This window comes from Rhipicephalus microplus, chromosome X (genome assembly GCF_043290135.1).
Source record: "Rhipicephalus microplus isolate Deutch F79 chromosome X, USDA_Rmic, whole genome shotgun sequence".
Taxonomy (NCBI): Eukaryota; Metazoa; Arthropoda; class Arachnida; order Ixodida; family Ixodidae; genus Rhipicephalus; species Rhipicephalus microplus.
The window spans coordinates 211,804,995-211,820,480 of record NC_134710.1 but is presented as its reverse complement, the minus strand read 5'-3'; positions in this window follow the sequence as shown (position 1 = coordinate 211,820,480).

The following is a 15,486-nucleotide window of genomic DNA, read 5'->3' as shown; positions in this document are numbered from 1 at the left end:
GCTAATCACAATCATTGTTCACATCTCTTGCCCCATGAACTGGCGCTCTTTGATCATCAAATGACGCTTGCGCCACAAAGCACCAAACATCATCATCAAAAAATTGACAGGGGGAAAATAAACTGATCACACAGATACAAATGAGCTTAACAAAATAGGGTCCGTGCACGTGCAAAATAGGGTCACTTTAATTTACGTCACAATGATGAGAAAGCCTACAGTAATGGGCCAACTATTGAGGACTGTCGTCATGAAACCATGACATTAAAGCCTTCTAGTTAAGACTTTGCTGAATAGTTACGTTGGCCCAAGCTCCACTGCTAAACCAACCTTGTGCCGCAAGTGCAAGCTGTCCTGATTTTACAGCGAAAGTTGTTATGAGGTCATAACGGGTCCAGTATTCTACTACTGAGCTATGCTGGTGAACTTGCGACTTTTCACAGACGTGCCTTAGGCAGTCTTGATACCGCGGAAGGAATCGCGTTAATATATAAGTAATGAAGTGTTTTATAAGAGAAAAAGAACATCCAGGTGTCACACAATGTGAATCGTGTAACCAGTCGGTCGTCCAATGTTCCAACACATCACAAAAGCGTGTTATTCATCACCTATTAACTATGGCACATACCCAGTTAGGTGTAATTCTTCATCGTCATCACTCACAGAATGCAACACAAACTTCACACAAAAATGCTCACAAGTGTTCAGCGGATACGGCACTTCTCTGAATAACGAAGGATAGCGTAGTGAATGTCGGCCTGCTACACAGAGATAATGATTATTTAGGGCATAGTGGGTACCCAGCAAGTCTGCTTCTAGCATATATTTATATAGTGTTTAGTAAAAGCTCTGGAAGGGTCCGCTTCTTGCTTTCGCTGTGACTCTCTGCACGTTCTGCGCAGGCCTGACGTTTTTTTTTTTTGTTGTTGTTCTCAATAGTTCACAATGAGACGCAACGTTATTTTATTGAACCGTGGAAGAAATATGGCTAGTTAATATCTACTGAAGTAGAGAGCAAGACATTTACAATTTTATAGCAGTACTGCTTGCGAACTTATTTGCGCGTTTAAAAGCATATTAGCTGAAACCGGTAAGCTCAGCTAGCATTAAACCTGAACCGTTTCACATAGCAGGATGCCTCTCATGAGCTTTTTTTCCAATTTAATGTATATAGGGACAGGTTGGTGCCAATGCGTGGCGCCGGCTATTCCTCTTTTCTTGCACAAAAGTCAACATCGCACATTTTGTAGCAAACACAAGGCTATACGAATGTACATAGCACGACACTTACACAATGAGTTCACTTTTTTCAACACTGATTGTACACACCACACAGAAATGTCTCCACACTGCATAGAAATGTGCACCACACTGAGTTTGCAAAAACACAAGTAATCACGCCAATTTATTTGTTCGCAGAAAACGTGAAAGTTCAAAAAAATGTCTAAGGTGATCTTGTCGCTTAAATACCGAACTGTTTTCAGAAAGGTGTTCCCAAAAATATCGTTGTGAAACACGCAAATACAGTTTTAAAACATACCGTGGTTAACAGTGAAGTACATTTGTTTTTTTTTTGTTTAGTACTTTTGAGCTATTTCTGATTCCTCCAAAAAGTTAATGACTGCACGCACTGCTGTGGCTCGTAGCTTTCCTTTTGGCCATGGACTTAAGATTTGTGCAATTGATGGAGGTCCTCATCCAAAGAATTCCTCGTTTTTGTTATTTTGTCCTCCTCACCAAGTCGCACTTACAATGCAAGGAGAAAGCATCTGTTATAGGAAAAAAAACGGGAGAGGAGAGGTTTGAGATGCAGCGGGTGAGCCGCCCAGTTCAGGTCTCCACTCGTTTCAGCAGCTCAACATTGGTTGGTTGGTTGGACACAAGAGGGTTGGCTCAACCCACTACGGGGGATCAGCCACGAATCGCACAGCAGGGGGATTTCGGGGAAAGAAAAGAAAAGAAGAGGTGGAGTTGCCTAAATATTTCTATATAAACGAAAAGATTGATTGTGCTAAAAGGCTAATATGAATTGTTTAAAAATAAAACAACTATGAAATAAGTAAAAATACAATAACGCATAAATGAAGTAGACTAATGACAAAAATAAGCAATGAGTATGTAGTTATGAGATTAGCATGGTAGCCGTTTTGATTCTTTTATATAGTTATATATGGCTCCATATAGGTCTCTGTCGCAATGACCTAGTGCCGAAGCCCCTAAGGAGAGTAGTACCATTCCAGATAGCTCAAGCCTGTGTTTTTGGAAGGCTGGTATTAGAAATTTTTGCCTTAGGTTTCGATATTGGTGGCACTTTGACAAATGAAAAAGTGCTCTATAATTTCTGTTTGTGTACAATAGTGGCAATGCGGGCAAGAAACAAAGCCATGTTTGTATAAATAAAATCTTAAAGGTGGAATCCTGCATCGCAATTTAGTGAATGTCACTTCGAAATGTCTTGTTGCACACCATGCTCACCGTGCCTGGCCTGCTCCTCGTTTTCCTCGCTAGAGAAAAAGGTCTTCCACCACTCATTCTTCAATTCGAATACGGCGTGCGTTGACATTTGTGGAAATAAGTTTTTGACCCTATTTTGTTCCAAGTTTCTTAAACCATATAGTTTGATCATGCAGAAAACCAGCAGAACATCGCTCCAGTCACATGACATGGTTGGTGACGTCATCACATAGGTCACGTGTGTGAATCAAATAGGACACCATAACTGTCAGTCTTGGAAGGTAGGCTAGCCATCCGTGTTCGGCGCCCGTTCAAACGACCACAAAGAATCCTTACTGCCGATAGCTCACGCAGCGAGCTGTAGATTCGAAGAAGGCTGCGCCGCCGACCGGACGGACACCAATCATGAACGAAGAGAACGACCCAGTAGCAGTTCCAAGTGATAGGCCTCGTCGCTCCAATCGTTCGAAGAGAGCCGGCGGCGATGGTGCCGGCAGCCCCCAACTACCAACTGAACAGCGGCTGGCTAAGGATAGGATGGAAGTACGAGGACTAGCTACTCGTTCAAAGCGGGGTCAGGATATTACAGACAAGTCACCTTTCGTGGAGCAGAAGGGCCACCCCGACACCCCTACTGATGCTTCGAAGGCAGAAGAAAGCAAGTCGCAACGCAAGAACGTTCGCAAGCTGAACGCCAAACCTTCAGGCAACGCCAAGAAAGTCGGCGCTCAGACTAACGCCCGCTAAAAGAAGGTTGTCCTGAACGTGATACCGGAGAATTCACCGCAGTTGACCACAGGCACTGAGCAAGAACGATCCCCCAGTGCTCTCGAAGATACCGCTGCACATTATGAGCTGACTGAAGAACACGAAGCACCTGCCAAGCATGATATGGCCACAGTGTCGGGTGATCGAAAGAAGTATGGCTCGACAACAAACCAGAAGAATCCTGACAAGCAGCCCGATTCGGGAGCTGCGTCCTGCACCAACGCAGCTTTCTGAGACTCGCGGACCGGCGCGGAGAACCTGCAAGCAGAAGGCCATACCTCGGCACCTGAGACTCTTGGAATGCAAAACGAGACCCATGCTGCCAAGAAACAAGCAGCGGCTTCTTCCAGGGTGGGGCGCCGGGACACGTTCGGGCAGGTGTACTACTTGCCTCCGTTGAAGTAGCTGCACATCCTGAGCGAGTCCGACAACGATCAAGAAGCTCTTCCTAGCAGCCATAAGGACGTTGTGGAATAAAGGCATCTTCGCTGGTACAGTGGAACAGAAGCAATGTTTATTTACCCAGAAAGATAAAAAAAAAACACGTCCATGTAAGGCAAACGTTCCTTGCTGCACACCAACCGCGAGCTCACCTCTCGTGACCGCATTTTGTTGTATTCTGTCTTTTTTATTGTTCAACAAACATGCTCATTCCTTTTGCCAACAAGGTGTAACCGTACAACACTACACATACCGCCTCTGGAGGTAGCGGTTCGAGCAGTTAAGACGACCATGCCATGTCCTTGTTCTTGTTCACATTCTCTTGTGGTTGATACCCATTGTGGGGGTTGACCAAACATTTTGTGGTCTTAAAGATGTAATGAACTTTAAAGAAATGAAGGTTTTAGATTAAAATCAATAGAAACTATAGAATCAATGCATAATTCTCACGAATTGTACAAAGTATACAGCTTTTTTGGGTAATAAATAGTAAAAAAATCTACATCTCATTAAAAACCAGTAAATAAAGTAAAACTTATCTGTGTGTTGACACAAGTGGGTAATAATATGGTTCGTTAGTCTTTTGGTTTAATTATGATCAGTCCGCACAGCCACGATAATTTACGCATTGGCGAAACCAAAAATAAATGTTTGAAAAGACGGAATCGGAGGCACGAATAAATTAATTCAAGTTAGATGTTAAGGACTTGATCAGTTGAATATTCGAGGTGTAGTAAATTGCCTACAGCTAAACAAGAAATGATTTATAGTTTCTAGCTCACTACAGAAAACACTAATGAGAGAAAGAGCCTGACCAGACCTGTGTTGGTAGAAACTGTGACAATTGATTTATTCCTCGTCCGTTTTCGTGAAAAAAAAAAGTTTCTGTTATATTAAAAACCGGTTTTATGGCCAATGCAACATTTATACTAGCATGACAAAAATGGTGATAAGAGGAAAGGCCTTTTATCTTTTTTTTTTATTTTTTAATTTAGTTTAATATTCATCTTGTGCTTATCTGAGTTCTCTCTCTTTTAAGAAGCACTTTATGAAAATTTACGCTATAAGGTACAGTGTGGCCGATCCTCCTTGTGGGTATGTGCCAAGACCATCTGGGTGACAAAACAAAAGGAAGGCAAATATACCGCTTGTTTTATGGCTGATTACTCATTATGGGTTGCGCCAGGTTGATAGAATCAATCAATCAATTGTGCATCAAATCAACTAATCAGTCAATGAGGAAGTCAATGAGGAATGAATGTTTCCAATTATGTGTGCTTAATAGATATGCATGACACAACAGTTTCGGCATCTGCCGGGTTGGTACAGGCTTGCTGGCGTTCGTTGCCGGTGGTGGACATGGCTACACGCCTTTTTGTTTGTGTAAAGTTATGATCAGGCACAAGTTGTTATTCGATCTAATTGTCCACGGTCAGTAATAGTACACCACATATAAGAAAATTACTCGACACGTCCTTCTAGCGCCGGAGCCCAACTTGTTTCTGTTTTAAACGCGAATCTCTTTTTTTTTTGTACTGCAAGCACTTTTGGCGCCTATCTGCGTACTATCTATCTATCTATCTATCTATCTATCTATCTATCTATCTATCTATCTATCTATCTATCTATCTATCTATCTATCTATCTATCTATCTATCTATCTATCTATAAATATATCTATCTATCTATCTATCTATCTATCTATCTATCTATCTATCTATCCCCTTACGTCTGGGTGCTCTCGTCATCTCCCCTTATCTCAACGTGAACCAAATTTGAATGGACGGCTAATATGGTTTTACGAATATGACGCGCGAGTCTAGGCATGAATAATGTCACAATCCTTGGTGCAATTATGTACAAATTCAAAATCCGGACGGAGGTGGTCTGTTCCATTGAGTCGCTCACGATTGGCCCATTCGAGCCTCGACGAATGCTGTGACGTTCTATGTGACGTGGGCCGAGGTGTCACGTGACTGTTTCTCTCCGGTTTTCGGACGAAGGCGAAGGAATGGTCGGAGAGACCGTCCGAAAGGAACCGGATGGATTGAAATGGCTGCAAGGTGGCATGGATTAGATTGAAATGTAAGGGTTTCGCAACTTTTCAGCATCCGAGCACTTAGGCAACATGAAGTTTCCCACTGCCACGGTTTTTCGTCATGCCTCTGCGGCATCTGCAGCCGAGAAGAGACGACGAAGCGAGGTTAAATATGCACTTGAAAAATTCACTGAAAATGAGTTCCGGCTACGTTCTCATCTGTGCGAACGAACAGTGCGTAGCTTGTGCGACGAACTTGTCCCTATCATCGGATGCCAGTGAGCCAGTAACCTTTCCACAGAGAGGAAAGTATTGTGTGCGCTGCGAGTTTTCGCCACCTGTTGCTTCTACAGGAGCGTTGGTCACGAGGTGCACATCGGCAAATCTCAGCCGGCCGTGAGCAACACTATCCACGAGGTGACGCAGGCCATCATCACAGTGGCTGCTAGGAAAAAGCTGGTGGACTTCCCCCTGAAAACAGCTGCTAAGGATGAGGCAAAGGCTGGGATTGTGCTGCGCGGCTGCATCCCAGGCGTGCTGGCGTGTGTAGATGGCACGTTGGTCACCATTCGCAAGCCAGAGGGATTCCGACTGGCCGACACGGCGAGCTTCATGTCCAGAAAGGGCTATTATGCCCTGAACGTCATGATCGTAAGTATCATTAGGATCCTTTCTTACTCTCCCATCTGAGCAATCCTTCAGTTGGGACGCCCAAGCTGGAAAAAGTAATAATGCAACGAATAAACAAAAACCTGCAGGGAACTGGGTGAGAGCTAGTTGGTGGCTCGCGAGGTCTCGGTAATCATATAAGTGGCAAGTGTTTTGTGCGTGAGCCAGTTGGCGTTTTCTTATGGGCGTGCATGCGCAATTGAGTTGTGCATTTTGGAGGTAATTAGTAATATGGGCCGCAGACGTAGCAGAAATATATACACGACAGGGAAGTGTTTCCAACACGAAAGTGCTTACAATCACAATTTCATGAGCTGGCTTTGGCATTTACGAGTGTTCTTTCCCAAGAGCAACGCGTAGGTTTTCACGTATTGATCATTCAGTGGAAGTCGTAGCCATGTGTACAGCAGAGAAGGGGTCATTGCCCCCCTCCCCCTCCTCAGTTGCTACACCCTGTGTTTCCTTCTAAGTGAAGCTTTTTGTACCAATGACTGTACTTGTACGCATTGTTTCCTATATGCGTAGAAAAAAGAGATTTATTTGGCGCATAAATGCAGTACTATTTTATATCGCTCCTCATCGCAGGTGTGCAACACGTGGCTGCGCATCCTTCTCAGAGACCCATGATTCCTAGGTTCGTGCAACGACTCCTGGGTGTGGGAACACAACCCACTGCATGCATGCCTAGCTGAACATCTGCAGCCTGGCGAATATCTGCTTCGTAAGTATTAATATGTACTAACCGGGGCAGAGCACCCAGCATTTATATATCTATTGCAGGAGACGCAGGGTATCCCCTCGAGCCATGGCTCCTAATTCTAGTCCTTGACAGTCAACCGTGCAACACCTCCAAAAGCCGATACAACAAGGAGCACGCATTCATGCGCAAAGTTGTGGAAAGATGTATCGGAGTGTTGAAGAGCAAGTTCCGCTGCTTGCAGCCCTTTCGAACGATGCTCTACAACGCCGATCGGGCTGCGCAAATTATCTATGCTTGCGTTGCTCTCCACAACGTTGCGGTGCATGCGGGCGACTGGACCTTGGACGAGTATGTTGGGGTAATGCCACTAGCTGAGGATGACGATGGGGAGCCCGGGGAGAGCCATAAGCTTACACCGCGCAACATGCTGCTCAGAGGACAGCAGCGCAGGGCTGTCTTTGGCCTTTTGAAGTACACAGGAATGGTGAGTTTTCATGTTTTCATATCACACACGTAGTTTATTTATACTAATTCTAGTGCAGCTAGGCTTGACAGGGATGTGTTTGCCACATTTGAATACACAAAGTACTTACTCGTGCTTCAATATGAAGCAAGGTTACAATGTGAAAATGCTGCATTTTCTTTAAATGGTACATGAAATAGGCAACAGAAACACCCTTTTCCATATCAGTGATCACAGTCACAGCAGACTAAATTAGAGCAAGCATATATGAGCGGCACTCTGTGCTGAATGTTGCCATCAAAAATTGTGTGAACAATGCAGCAACATCACACGATTTCTTTCATTAGAACGCATAAAAATTGCGATTCCATTAGTAACATGTTGCATGAACACATGATACACAAGTCCGTCTCTTCTCATTGTGACTGACTACAAGCATTCAATAGTGCCCGCCATGCTGGACGAGCAATCGTGCTCGTCAAGTTTTGCTGGTTTTTGGGACATTAAACCCCACATATCAAATCAAATCAAATCAAGTTTTGCTGGTTTTTTCTTCATTGTCCTAAACATTGTATAAATGTCGAAATAACATTTGATTTGAATTCTCAACTGCAGTCATGCTGCAATCCTAAAAAATACGTAAATCAAGACAGCAAACAACAGGCGACTAGTTTTGAAAACATACAGCATGAATAATTGGCTCAGCAATCTCGCGGCTCCCAAACCATATCACATTCAAAATTTATTCCCGCAACGAGTCGTTTTACAATGAAAACTGGCGGAAATCTATCACTGGCGTGTTGCTGTGATGATGACCAATTTAATTTGTGAAACTGTGCGACATGACCACTTACTAGCTTAGTACTTTCAAAAAAGACTCAGACTTTAGTTGTTGTAGCTTAGCCTCACTGTGCTGAAATGATAATATCACAGTGAGCTGCAAAACAGTGTGAGGCAAAAGGATATCACATTCCTACTCTATGCGGCGATGCTGCATAAAAAGCGCAGTGAGCTAGAAAACATAGTGGGGAAATACAAGTATCACAGAAACATTTACAGAAAATGCCAACTATACGCTCGTGGTCTCCGTGTGAATGACTAGACACCTTTGAAAAGTGGGGACAAACATTGACACTGGAGCAGCTCGAACATACATTGAGAAACGCATATATCGAACATAAAAAATGTTGTACTCCTTGTACAAAGTAAATGATAACCTAAATCTAGTAATATGTACTAAATGCAAACAAAAAACGTATAAAATAGAACATGAACAGAAACACGTAATTATATCAACACCACTAAATGAATAATGAATGATGAAAAGTTAAAACATTGAAAACATGGCGAAAAACAAACTAAACTATGTATGTGTCTCTCGAAGCGTATAAAATTGAACATGAACAGCAACACCTAAACATATGAAACTGTCAAATCTATATTGAGTGATGACTAGAAAAGCATTGAACCCATGACGAAAAATTAAACAAAACTACGTATCCCTTCCTCGCAGAAAGCCCTCAGCCATGGCCCGTGCCAAGGAATGGACCGGTCACCTGCAGGACGCCCTCCGGCGCCGCTGCCGCCTTCTCCTGTGCTGCTGCGATACGCCGTGCTGCAGAAGCGATGCGGGTGGTTGATGTTTTCATCCCCCGCAGCACCTGTGATGAATCATCGTGGTGAAAATGTTTAAGTGGGATGCCTGTAAACCCTTAACCATCTAATGGCTGGAACCTGCTGCTGCCAAGAATTGCCACGGGCACAACAATTTCCCCTCAGATGAAGATCCACTGGCCTGATGGCATCCTTTGAAAGTGTGAAGCTTCGTGTACAAGCTATGCCCTCCTTGTGCGGACCAACAAAAATTTGCTGGAACTACTCTTTATTCATCTCCTCAAATGCATCTCTCGCCATCCAACAGCCCTTTTCAAGGCTAACCAACCTTTTGCCCGGAAGGTTATCATTGCAGATATCCGATACTGTGCCCTCAATATAATGCATGGTTCTTATTTATATCCCAAGTTGGTTACAGCCCAACGTACCGCCACTATGTACAGCCCAACCTAGCGCCACTACTTACCATCCCGGTAAATTTAGCGTCATTTCTAATGGAAAAGTACGTTTGGATTGTTCAATGCTTGAAAACTAGTGCCAATGCTTGAAATGCTTGAATTCAATGCTTGAAAACTATTACCAACACATTTTGATAGTGAGCAATATTACTTAATTATTTTCAACACGTTACAAACACTTTTCACTTTGCTGTATGGTCCTCAAGCCGACATCAAAATGATGACGTACGCCTCCATTTCTCTCATTGGCTGTTCGCTTCCCCTCGTCCTCGCGACCACTGCGGACCGCCTACTTTCTGACGTCACCGATGGAACGCCTCCGTCCGGATTTGGAATTCGTAAATAATTGAACCTAACAATTCCCGCCAAACATCGAGACATATCCGCAGGAATGTATGTGCCACTGGCATGCGAGTATGTACCCCAGGTGATTGACAGTATATATATATATATATATATATATATATATATATATATATATATATATATACAGAGAGAGAGAGAGAGAGAGAGAGCGAGAGAGAGAGCGAGAGAGAGAGATAGAGAGAGAGAGAGAGAGAGAGAGAGAGAGCATCGAACGCGTTATTCGAAGGTCGTAGGTTCGATTCCTGCTCACGGCTGGTTATTTTTTCATCCACTTTTCTTCTTCTTAATACATTCCATTGGTTCTAATAACTTCCCCGGTACATTCCTTGGCATTAGTGTCTGTTAGATCTGATTAACATTGTGGTAAAACACGGAAAAACGAGCCCTTAGGTATACACTTCTTTCCCTTATATATATATATATATATATATATATATATATATATATATATATATATATATATATATATATATTGTGGCGAAGCCTTCGAACAGTGTGTCGTCCTCTCCAGCGCCTTTTAGTGGGTCGCTCTTTTCGTAAAAAGGAGAGCAGATCATACAGAGAGTCGGTCCCCCCCATTGACTGTCACTGTCGTGCATGATCGCCAAGGGCCCGCCAATAAACGTCTTCACAATTTGGTGGAGAATGCTGTGCCCTTCAAAGACCTTCGGTTCGCATTCGATGCCCTTAATGCTTCGATCCCGTACCATGCCTTCTACCATGCACCAAGACGCCGCTCAGCAAACGCTTCCTCCTGCGCCGACGCCGTGTTCCGGTGTCCCCCGCATCCGCTTCCCTCCTGCCTTCACCGGCGTGGATGGCACTGACGTCGAGGACTGGCTCGCCATGTACGAATGCGTCCGCGTCCCCAGTTACAGGGACGAGGCAGGTAAACTCGGCAACCTGTTTTTCTACCTCACGGGTGTGGCCAGCATGTGGTACAACAACCACGCATTCGATTTCCCGACTTGGTCCGCCTTTAAAACCGCCGTCGTCAACGTGTTCAGCCGTCCTGCCGTTCATAAGCTGCAAGCCGAACAGCGGTTACCAAATGAGCACAGCAGACCGGTGAGTCCTTCACAAGTTACATCGAGGACATCCTTGACTTGTGCAAGAAAGTGGACGCGAACGTGTCAGAGGCTGACGAAATCACGCATATACTAAAAGGCATCGCCGACGATGCCTTCACCATGCTCCTGGCCAAGAAGCCTCACACTGTGGCAGAGATCATTTCACTATGCCAAAGTTACGAGGAGCTGCGGCGGCAGCGCTTCTTGACCCGTCGACCGCCCTCACGTGACGCTGATCTCTCGGTTTTGTCAACAGTTCCTGACCACACAACCTTGCTCACCGAAATCAAGTCATTCGTGCGTGAGGAAGTTTCCCGCCAGGTCTCTTCACTGGCTTTTGCTTCTCCGCAACATGCTCAACAGCCGTTAAGCACACTTCTGCCTCCCCTCCGCCGAGCCATTCAGCAGGAAATTGCGGAGGTCGTTAACGAATACCACCAGCCACCTCCCGTATATGCGCCACTCAGCTACGCCCAAGTTGTCGCCAGGCCGCCCCCACCGATTTCTGTGACTGGCCCCCTTGGTTGAACCGAAACCATCGCCAGGCCCCAGGCCTTCGGAGAATCTGTGCCGCCTACATATGCCGACGTCATCCACGTGCCCCGAGTGCAGCCCACTATGCAGTCATATCAGCAGCCGGCTCGCCCATCGCGTTCTGCGACATGGATGGGACCCGCGAACCGATGGCGCACTTCTGACAATCGCCCCATCTGCTTTGCTTATGGTTGCGTCAGTCACGTAGCATGCTATTGCAATCATGTGCAGCAGCCGCAGGTCGCCTCCAACTTTCCCAACCAATCGAGCCGCTTTTATGACCAACCGCCACCTACGTCACTGTCGTCCCGCCCTCCTCCGTCTACCCGTCGTTCGCCATCTCCGCGACGTCGCTCACTGACATCGATGCGCCCACGTTCAGTCGAGGCTGCCCAGGAAAACTAGCCGTCGCAGTCCACGAGGCAAGGGCTACGACACTGTCGAACTGCGGAAGCCCTCAGGAAAGTCCATCGAACGTGGTAGACGTGCTTGTGGATTGTGCTCGCGCTTCTGCCCTTGTATATATTGGAGCCGCCATATCCGTCATGGACGCAAAACTTAGCCGATTACAAAGTGACTACACCACTTTCCGGGCTCTCCCTCCGTGCAGACAGCGCCCAAAGCATTCACCCTACGGTGATGTGCACAGCCCGCCTCATGATTCAGGACGTGATGTATGCCGTCGAATTCATCATAATTCCTTCATGCTCTCACGACGTCATCCTAGGGTGGGATTTTCTCTCCCGCCACGACGCCGTCATTCATTGCACACCAGCAGAAATAGAGCTGACACAATTCTCTTCTTTGACGCCAGCCGACAGTCCATCTGCTCCAAGCAGTTACTCGTCAGTGACGACACGCAAGTGCCTGCAAACTTGTCCGTGGCGAAGATGGTCTACTGCGCAAGTCTTTCCGACACCGCTGCACTCCTCTCGCCATCTCATCGTCTTTTCACCAGAAAAGGCTTGCTGGTTCCTTTCGCGGCCGTGCAAGTCACTCACGGCAGCACCACTATTTTTGTTCCGAACTCATTCCCCTACAGTGTTACGTTGGTGCGAGGGGAATGTCTCGGCAGCGTGGAACCCATCGAAGATGCACAAGTGATGGATCAACCCGATGACACGCACTTCGAAAATTCCAACGCGCTTAGTGCTGTTTTTACATCTGCTTCATCATCCCCTGATTTATTCGGTCCCTCCATTCTCTACAACCTTACGCCGCTCCAGAGTTCCCAGCTTCTGGGCCTGTTGCGAGAATTCTGCTCTTTTTTAGATGTCGCTCAACCTTCTCTCGGTCGCAAATCCACCGTTACGCATCACATCGACACAGGCGTACAACCACCACTACGGCAACGTCCATATTGCGTATCCCCCACAGAACGCCATGTAATCAACGAGCAAGTTGACATGCTTCGCCGCGATGGTATTCGACCCTCTAACAGCCCCTGGGCGTCTCCTGTCATTCTCGTCGCGAAAAGGGCGGTTCTGTGCGGTTATATGTGGACTACCGACGCCTCAACAAGATCACTCGTAAGGACGTGTACCCACTACCACGGGTAGAAGACGCGATTGACAGCCTGCAAGGATCCGAATTCTTTTCATCTTTGATTTGCGCTCAGGGTAGTGGCAATTACCTATGACTGAGGACGCTCGACCGAAGACTGAGTTCCCCAAGCTGACATCCGTCAAGGAACTGCGCAGTTTCGTAGGACTGTGTTCCTACTTTCGGCGCTTCATTCGAAACTTCGCGACTATCATATCGCCGCTGACGAAGCTCGTCGGAAGTAACGGGCCTCTCCATTCGTGGTCACCACAGTGTGACGACGCATTCACAACGCTCGGTCGTTTGTTGACGTCGCCTCCCATACTCCGCCACTACGACCCTACGGCCCCTACAGAGGTACTCACGGATGCCAGTGTTGTGGCCTCGGCGCTGTCTTTGCGCAGCGCAAACCAGGGTTCCCGGAATATGTCGTGGCATATGCAAGCCGTACGCTTACAAAAGCCGAGACTAATTACACCGTCACCAAGAAAGAATGACTGGCAATTGTCTGGGCCCTTACAAAGTTCCGACCTTATTTGCATGGTCGCCCATTTGATGTCGTCACCGACCTTCACGCACTATGCTGGTAGTCGTCACTGAAAGATCCCTCAGGCCATCTCGCCCGATGGGCACTTCGCCTGCAAGACTACGACATCCACGTGCTGTACCGCAACGGAAGGCAACATGGTGACGCCGACGCCTTGTCGCGCTCTCCCTTGCCTGACGACAATGCCCACAACTCAGCGTCTCACCTTGCCATTTCTTCCGTTAGCATTCATGCCGTTGCTACTGAACAGCGCAAGGATCAATGAATTACCTCACTGATAGACTTGCTGAATGATCCATCCCCTCCATCCACTCGCGCGTTGCGTCGTCAAGCCCACCATATCGCCGTTCGCGACGACTTCCTCCACCGACGCAATTACAACAGTGGCGGCCGCCAGTGGCTACTAGTCATACCCTGCAGTCTGCGCTCTGACATATGCGAATTCTTACATTCTGATCCGCAATGTGTGCACTCCGGGGTATCGAAGACTTATCACCGCAGTCGCCAACGGTACTTTTGGCACGGCATGTACCGCTACGTGCAGAAATTCGTTCGCTCCTGCATAGATTGTCAGCGCCGCAAAACTTCAACGCACCTGTCGCCGGTAGGTCTGCAACCTCTACCTTGCCCTGCCAGGCCGTTTGGGCAAGTTGGCGTCGATTTATATGGGCCACTTCAACTAACGTCGGCTGGTAACCGCTGGGCCATTGTCGCTGTGGACCACCTCACGCGATATGCCGAAACTTCCGCTCTCCCCGCGGCTACAGCGAGCGATGTGGCCTCCTTCCTGCTCCAACGATTCATGCTGCGGCACGGTCCACCTCAGGAACTGCTCAGTGATCGAGGCCGCGTCTTCCTGTCTGAAGTCGTCGAAGCCATTCTCAAAGAGTGCAACGTTGTTCACCACAAAACTGCTGCTTACCACCCGCAGACGATAGGCGTCACCGAACGCTTCAACCGTACGCTCAGCGACATGCTCTCCAAGTAATTTGCCGCCGATCACACATATTGCGATGCCATTCTACTCTTCGTGACTTGCGCATATAATACCACCCCTCAGAGCACTACTGGCTTTTCACCTTTCTTTTTATTATATGGAAGGCACCCGTCGCACACCATCGACACGATACTTCCGTACAAGCCAGATCCACCCGAGTGGGCGCCTATTTCTGCTACAGCCAAGCTTGCTGAAGAGTGTCGAGAGCTTGCAAAGACCTTTACTGCGCATGATCAAGAGCGGCAAAAAGTCATTCGCGCGTACACCAGCACTACTACGCCCACGTTCCTCCCTGGAGCACTCGTCTGGCTCTCGGTTCTTACCACTGCAACTGGCCTACCTTCAAAACTATTGCCCAAATACGAAGGCCCCTACCGTCTTGTCGAACGCACTTCCCCTGTAAATTACTTGATCGAACCCATTGAACCATCTTTGGACACGCGCCGTCGAAGGCGCGACACTGTCAACGTGGAGCGCCTCAAAATCTACCACGACCCACCCATACTAACCAGCTGTTAGGTCGCCAGGCGGCTCCCTCTTCGTACCCGGGTAGCTGTGGTGAAGCCTTCAAACAGTGGGCCGTCCTCTCCAGAGAGTCGGTCCCCGCATTGACTGTCGCTGTTGTACATCATCGCCGAGTTCTTCACAATATATATATATATATATATATATATATATATATATATATATATATATATATATATATATATATATATATATATATATATATATATTAGATAACTCATCCCCTGATGAAGGGAGGACCCCTCCCGAAACTGTTTGGAAATAAATATATTTATCCTTGTTGACAACGCTCCCGTTGTT